The 7,994-nt window shown below is 42.9% G+C and overlaps 1 long non-coding RNA gene across 1 annotated transcript in view; it reads right to left on the bottom strand.

Annotated features, from left to right (window-relative positions):
* Positions 1 to 207: 207 nt before the first annotated feature.
* Positions 208 to 7,994, bottom strand: part of LOC139415292 (uncharacterized) — a 76,686-nt gene continuing 68,899 nt past the window's right edge. The window contains exon 3 of the long non-coding RNA XR_011634954.1: positions 208 to 321. This is a non-coding gene — a long non-coding RNA (uncharacterized lncRNA). The remainder of the gene's footprint in view (positions 322 to 7,994) is intronic.

Below are 7,994 nucleotides of genomic sequence, written 5' to 3'. Positions count from 1 at the left end.
GTGTGTGTGTGTGTGTGTGTGTGTGTGTGTGTGTGTGTGTGTGTGTGTGTGTGTGTGTGTGTGTGTGTGTGTGTGTGTGTGTGTGTGTGTGTGTGTGTGTGTGTGTGTGTGTGTGTGTGTGTGTGTGTGTGTGTGTGTGTGCGTGCGTGCGTGCGTGCGTGCGTGCGTGTGTCCCAGTGAGAGATGGATATAGGATGTAAGACTCACAGCGACCAGGCTATGGATAATCAGGTGGAAGATTCTCCTTGGGTCAGGCTTCCATAATTTTCACCTCAGCAAAAGCCTTATTCCTGAGCTCATTCTGACCATCATAAGACCGTCCTGTAGGAAAGAGAGAGAAGGAAAACACAGTTTAAACATCAAATCCACCTCAGAACTTCATGAAATCAAAATCATCCCTCGATTACAAAAGTAAGGTTCTGTGAGTTGCTTCCTCAGTGAGAGGATCTCAGCGTTGACTGTTTTGCCCTAGAGCAAGCCTCCGGGTGTCAGTCTGCTAGATGTGTACACAGTGGGTTGGCGCCCCCCCCCCCCCCTGGGTTGTGCCGTGGCGGAGGTCTTTGTGGGCTATACTCAGCCTTGTCTCAGGATGGTAAGTTGGTGGTTGAAGATATCCCTCTAGTGTTGTGGGGGCTGTGCTTTGGCAAAGTGGGTGGGGTTATATCCTTCCTGTTTGGCCCTGTCCGGGGGTGTCCTCGGATGGGGCCACAGTGTCTCCTGACCCCTCCTGTCTCAGCCTCCAGTATTTATGCTGCAGTAGTTTATGTGTCGGGGGGCTAGGGTCAGTTTGTTATATCTGGAGTACTTCTCCTGTCCTATTCGGTGTCCTGTGTGAATCTAAGTGTGCGTTCTCTAATTCTCTCCTTCTCTCTTTCTCTCTCTCGGAGGACCTGAGCCCTAGGACCATGCCCCAGGACTACCTGACATGATGACTCCTTGCTGTCCCCAGTCCACCTGGCTGTGCTGCTGCTCCAGTTTCAACTGACCTGAGCCATAGGACCATGCCCCAGGAATACCTGACATGATGACTCCTTGCTGTCCCCAGTCCACCTGACTGTGCTGCTGCTCCAGTTTCAACTATTCTGCCTTATTATAATTCGACCATGCTGGTCATTTATGAACATTTGAACATCTTGACCATGTTTTGTTATAATCTCCACCCGGCACAGCCAGAAGAGGACTGGCCACCCCACATAGCCTGGTTCCTCTCTAGGTTTCTTCCTAGGTTTTGGCCTTTCTAGGGAGTTTTTCCTAGCCACCGTGCTTCTACACCCGCATTGCTTGCTGTTTGGGGTTTTAGGCTGGGTTTCTGTACAGCACTTTGAGATATCAGCTGATGTACGAAGGGCTATATAAATAAATTTGATTTGATTTGATTTGCGCTACAACAAGAAGGTGAGCTAGACTGACGAGACCATGACTGACAAATTCATGATCCTCATCCATATAGTATGACTACGTATCTGACTTTGGGACGAGCTAGTTCCTTTGCTCAAGGTCACAACACTCTACTCTCCTGTCCCTTATAGATGGGTTTCTCTAATGAGCGCTGTGACTGGCGCACATCTTACACCAGACGCTATTAGCGAGCTTTGGTGTTAGCACGAGGCAGCGTCATCCGTCAGAGGGTCAGACAGGCCATGATTCACCACACAGCAGTGACAACAACAACAACAATGGTAAACTAAACCTATCACTCACTCTTTAGTACTCTTTAGGTCCACAAACCACTTACGTAACATTAATATACTGCCTACTGTACTGCCTGCTATACTGCCTACTGCAATGATAGCATCCGCTAGATATCGATGGGCTTGTGGATTGCACAACTGTTTTGGATGGTGAACTTGTCTACAGGGCCTAAAAGGATATCATGATGCATGATGGTTCCAATATGTCCACTCTTGTATCCAATTACATAATCATATCAGCCATGTACTGTATAGGGCTGTGGCGGTCATGAAATGTTGTCAGCCGGTTATTGTCATGCTGCCGGTCTTATGGTAATTTACCATGAATTCACATAAACAGGTTTAGCATCACCAGGCCTCCACGCCTCCACGCCGCTGATGCGCGCCTTTGGAATAAATCAATCAGTCAATTTCCTTTACACCATCACAATAAATCTACTATTTATTTCCGTAAGATCTAAAGAAACATTACGATATGAAGAGAATGTATTTCAGAAGAACAGAATATGAGTTGGTCTACTGTATGTTATCTGGCTATGCTCCATGCCACAGGCTGTAGGCTCATTCATTTAGCTGACAACATATGCTTATAAGTCCGTAACATCATTTTTATAGTAATATATATGATTTTATAGTAAGAAGGATACAATTGAACTTAGCTGAATAAAATCGAAATGATATTTTCCTCCATTACAGTGCGAGTGTGCATATGAAGTGGCTATGTTGAACATAATAGTGATCGTTTGAAACATGCTCGATTTAGAGTAATTGGCAACTTTAGCTGTGAATGATACAAACCTTAGAAATCAAAACATATATGGGCTGCATGACACGACGACAGGCTGTGGATGATTTGAGAAAGTAGCTAAAAAAGCTTGCTCTCTGTGTCTTGCCTCAGGCTGCACAGCTGTTCTTTCATCAAGTGATCCTCTTGTCTTTACTAATATGTCAAATGAGTTTAGATTTAGATTTAGAACAACAAAAAATACATGTCAACTGTATTCACTCTATCAGCCTAGCGAATGGAGGCTGTGCTCTTTCGCACTGGTCTATTTTGTAGGTTAGGGCTACTTCAGTTTTATAAAGGATCATCAGTGGTGTAAAGTACGTAAGTAAAAATACTTTAAAGTACTACTTAAGTAGTGTTTGGGATATCTGTGTTTTACTTGACTATTTATATTTTTGACAACTTTTACTTTTTATTCACTACATTTCTTAAGAAAATGATGATACACTTTTTAGTCCGCACATTTTCGGACACCTAAAAGTACTTCTAACATTTTGAATGCTAAGCAGGACAGAAATGGTCCATTTCACGCTCTTATCAAGAGAACCTCTCTGGTCAACACTACTGCCTCTGATCTGGTGGATTTACTAAACACAATGCTTTGTTTCTGAGAGATATCTGAGTGTTGGAGTGTGCCCCTGGCTATCTGTACATTTTTAAAAACACGACAATTGTGGCATCTGGTTTGTTTAATATAAGGAATTTGAAATGATTTATACTTTTACTTTTACTTTTGATACTTAAGTAAGTTTTTGCAATTACATTTACTTTTCATACTTAATATTTAACCAAATATTTTTTGACTTTCACTTTTACTTGAGTCATTTCCTATTAATGTATCTTTACTTTTACTCAAGTATGATAATTGTGTACAATTTTCCACCACTGTGGATCATGTGCTAAGTATGCAACTGAGAAATAAATATAAAAACACTTATTTCACTCCACACATCAAACACTGTTTAAGGAGCATGCTCTCGCTGCCCGACAGGTGATATTCCGCCCAAACTCTGTATGCCATGGGCTCTCCAACCTTACTCTTGCAGCTTCCCAGTGCTTAAGTTGGGAGATCTCTCAGGGTAGCCTAGTGGTTAGAGTGTTGGACTAGTAACCGGAAGGTTGCAAATTCAAACCCCCGAGCTGACAAGGTACAAATCTGTCGTTCTGCCCCTGAACAGGCAGTTAACCCACTGTTCCTAGGCTGTCATTGAAAATAAGAATTTGTTCTTAACTGACTTGCCTAATTAAATAAAGGTAAAATAAAAAATAGTAATATGTTTTAGCAATGAAAATATATTTAACTAAACTGTTGACAGCTTGTCTTCGCGCTCAAGAATGAAATAACGGAGATAGAGGAGGAGAAGGAAACACATGGCGGTGAGATATTCTGTATAACTGAAGGTAATGTGTCACTCAATTAATTATTAAAATCAAATCAAATGTTATTTGTCACATACACATGGTTAGCAGATGTTAATGCGAGTGCAGCGAAATGCTTGTGCTTCTAGTTCCGACAATGCAGTAATAACCAACGAGTAATCTAACCTAACAATTCCACAACTACTATCTTATACACACAAGTGTAAGGGGATAAAGAATATCTACATAAAGATATATGAATGAGTGATGGTACAGAACTGCATATTTTATTTACCTTTATTTAACTAGGCAAGTCAGTTAAGAACAAATTCTTATTTTCAATGACGGCCTAGGAACAGTGGGTTAACTGCCTGTACAGTATATACATATGAGATGAGTAATGTAGGGTATGTAAACATAAAGTGGCATAGTTTAAAGTGGCTAGTGATACATGTATTACATAAAGATGGCAAGATGCAGTAGATGATATAGAGTACAGTACATGCATACACATATGAGATGAGTAATGTAGGGTATGTAAACATTATATTAAGTGGCATTGTTTAAAGTGGCTAGTGATACATTTTTTACATCAATTTCCATTATTAAAGTGGCTGGAGTTGAGTCAGTATGTTGGCAGCAGCCACTCAATGTTAGTGGTGGCTGTTTAACAGTCAGATGGCCTTGAGATAGAAGCTGTTTTTCAGTCTCTCTGTCCCTGCTTTGATGCACCTGTACTGACCTCGCCTTCTGGATGATAGCAGGGTGAACAGGCAGTGGCTCGGGTGGTTGTTGTCCTTGATGATCTTTATGGCCTATATAAAGATCATATAAAACATTCCCTATTACTAGGCTATTCAAAATCAAATACAAATTCACTTATTGCAGGCTAACTGTAAGCAGCCCTGCACAATCAATGAACCAACTGTCGGCTTTATGATTGTCTACACCCCCCTCCAGATGTTGCTCATCTTCCCCATTATCCCCTGTGTATTTATCCCCTGTGTATTTATACCTGTGTTCTCTGTTTGTCTGTTGCCAATTCGTTTTGTTTCGTCAAGCCTACCAGCTTTTTTCCCTTATGCTCCTGTCTCTCGATTGTTCCGGTCTGGATTACCTTTGCCTGCCCTGACCCTGAGCCTACCTACCGTCCTGTACCTTTGCCCCACCTATCTGGATTATTGACCTCTGCCTGCCCTTGACCTGCCTTTTGCCTGCCCCTGTTCGATTAATAAACTGTTGTTACTTCGACATTGTCTGCATCTGGGTCTTACCTGAAACATGATACCAACAGCATCGCCTAGGGCTATACGTTCTCTCCCAGACTAATGGATAGACATTTTCAAGCGTAGCGTAAGGTAACCAGTCCATCCAGAATGTATAATAATACAGTTCACACTCAGGCAACACCTGAGTGTAGACATGATGGTAGGAACACTCATATCCTCAACACCGGGGCCCCACAAAGGTGTGTGCTCAGCCCCCTCCTGTACTCCCTCTTCACCCATGACTGCATGGCTACGCACGAGTCCAAACCAATCGTTACGTTTGCTGATGACTCAAAAGTGGTAGGCCTGGTTACCAACAATGACTAGAGAGCTGACAAGGAAGTTAAAGCCCTTGTGGAGTAGTGTCTGGAAAATAACCTCCCCCTCAACGTAAAAAAAAACAAAGGAGCTGATCATGGACTACAGGAGACAGAAGAGGCAACAAGACATCACATTCACATCGATGGGGCCGCAGTGGAGAGGTTCAAAAGCTTTAAGTTCGTCAGGTGGCTGAAGAAATTCACCATTGAGAGCATTCTGTCGGACTGCATCACCGCCTGGTACGGCAACTGCACTGACCTCAACTCAATGGCTCTCCAGAGGGTAGTGCAGTCAGCCCAACGCATCACAGGGGGCATGCCCTCCAGGACATTTACAGCACTTGTGTCAAAGGAAGGCTAAGGACGTCAGTCACCCGAGCCACGTTCTCTTCACTCTGTTACCATCTAGCAGAAAGACACTTAGTTCCTATTTATAGCCTAGTGGGCCATTGAGACACAACAATGTAAAGAAATTACAATGATAATATGTTTAAAGGTAAATGGCAATTATAGCACAAATAATAAGATAAATAGTGTGTCTCATTAATCAATAGGCCATGTCAAAATATACATAGGTGATATTTGCGTTCCAGTGAATCCAGAGACACAGAGACCCAAATAATCAAGGCAACAACATTATAGAAACGAGGACAGTGACAAATCATCACTTAGACCCTTAGGATCCACAGAGTGTCAGGAGTACAGCCAGAATGCCCATTTTTGTTTTAGTTTACGTATGATGTCACCTCCTCTCTGTGAAATTTGTGATCTATGGCTTCAAAGCACAGGGAGGAAGGTGAGCCATTGTTGGCTTCAATGCAGTGGATCGCAATAACATAGTCCGTGTTTTTATTTTGAATAGCAGCCTTATGTTCTGCAATGCGAAGTTTAAATGCTCATTTAGTTTGACCAATATACGCAGCCCCACAAGATGCATTTCAGCATGTATATGACATTTGTGGTGCTACAATTAATGAGGCTTTGGATTTTGCATTCTTTACCTGTTCTTGGGTGGTAAAAACTTTAGAATTGGTCGTATTGTCACAACGTACACAGTGGCCGCATTTGTAATTGCCATTGGCTGGGCCTGGGAGTAAATTGTCATGCTACTTGGGTAGCTGTGTGCTGTGTGTAACGGAATCGGCTAGATTGCGCGCATGGCCAAAAACAAATATGATGGGGCAATTTTGTGAATTTTTGAAGATGTTCCAGTGTTTCAAAACAATGGATTTGATGAGACTGGCACATGGGTTATACTCTATGGAAAAACACAAACGTGGGGGCGTTTTGTCCTGGTTTCTGTTTCTGACGTTCAGAAAAGGCCTGTTCAATGACACTCTTATCAAACCGGCATTGCAGGAACGTAGTGCGCATATCATTAGCTTCACAGAGTATAACCCTTGTGCCGGTCGTGTCAAATCCATTGTATTCAAACACTGGAACATCCTCAAAAGTGACCCAAATCTACGTGAGTTCACAACATTTCCCCCTCGCATTTGTTTTTGCCTTAGGTGCAATCAAGCGGATTCTGTTATACACCGCATGCAGCTACCCAAGAAGCTGACACTTGGCTCCCAGGCCCGCCCAAGGGCAATTACAAATGTCCATTGTGACAATATGACCAATACTAAAGTTTTTTACCTCGAGAACAGGAAAAGAATACAAAATATGAAGCTTTATTAATTCTAGCACCACAAATGTCATATATTTGCTCAAATGCATCTGCAAGGCTGCACATATTGGTGTATTAGTATTGTATTTGTGAGACAATATACAGCACTATTGGAGTTGGCAACAAGCATTTCACTGCACCTGCAATAACACCAGAAAATCTGTGTATGAGACTAATAAACTTTGATTTGATTCTGAAAGTTCTAAAGGAACCTTTACTGAGCTTTCTGTTATCTCCCTCTCTCTCTCCCTCTCTCTCTCTCTCTCTGTCCCTTTGTCTGTGTGTCTGTGTGTCTGTGTGTCTGTGTGTCTGTCTGTCTGTCTGTCTGTCTGTCTGTCTGTCTGTCTGTCTGTCTGTCTGTCTGTCTGTCTGTCTGTCTGTCTGTGTCTGACTCACTTCAAGGTCTCCCAGCTCATTAAGTCGCTTTCTTTTTCCTTCCACCTGTATTGCTGCGGGGCTATACTCAGTGCTCAGCCCCAGGTCGTTACAACACATCAATCGCCTTCATGTCACTCCACAAATGGACACGATTACTGTGACTGAGGAGCCCAGGTTATATGTGAATGGTGTGCGACTGTGCTCCTAATCAAAGTGACATGGCAATACTGCGAGGCAACACCCACGGACCGGCTGCACCAGCCAGTCAGCCGCCACAGCCAGGAGCAGATTCATCACCCGCCAACTGCCGCCTAGTTGACTGAGTCACCGCCGCTCAACTAGTGTTTTACACGTAATAGCTTAGCTGTCAATCCCACAGAGAAACTGTAATGCACTGTACTGTGTGTGACCAGCAACATGGTGCAGTGAGTACTGTTGTGACACCTGTTGATAAAGGTTATATGGTGTGTAATGGTGTCATATATAACAGTGTCAGACTATTGACTGTGGATTCTCTAT

The sequence above is a fragment of the Oncorhynchus clarkii genome, chromosome 8, assembly GCF_045791955.1.
Source record: "Oncorhynchus clarkii lewisi isolate Uvic-CL-2024 chromosome 8, UVic_Ocla_1.0, whole genome shotgun sequence".
NCBI lineage: Eukaryota > Metazoa > Chordata > Actinopteri > Salmoniformes > Salmonidae > Oncorhynchus > Oncorhynchus clarkii.
Note: the sequence above shows the minus strand (reverse complement) of the source record. Positions and strands in the feature narration are given on the sequence as shown.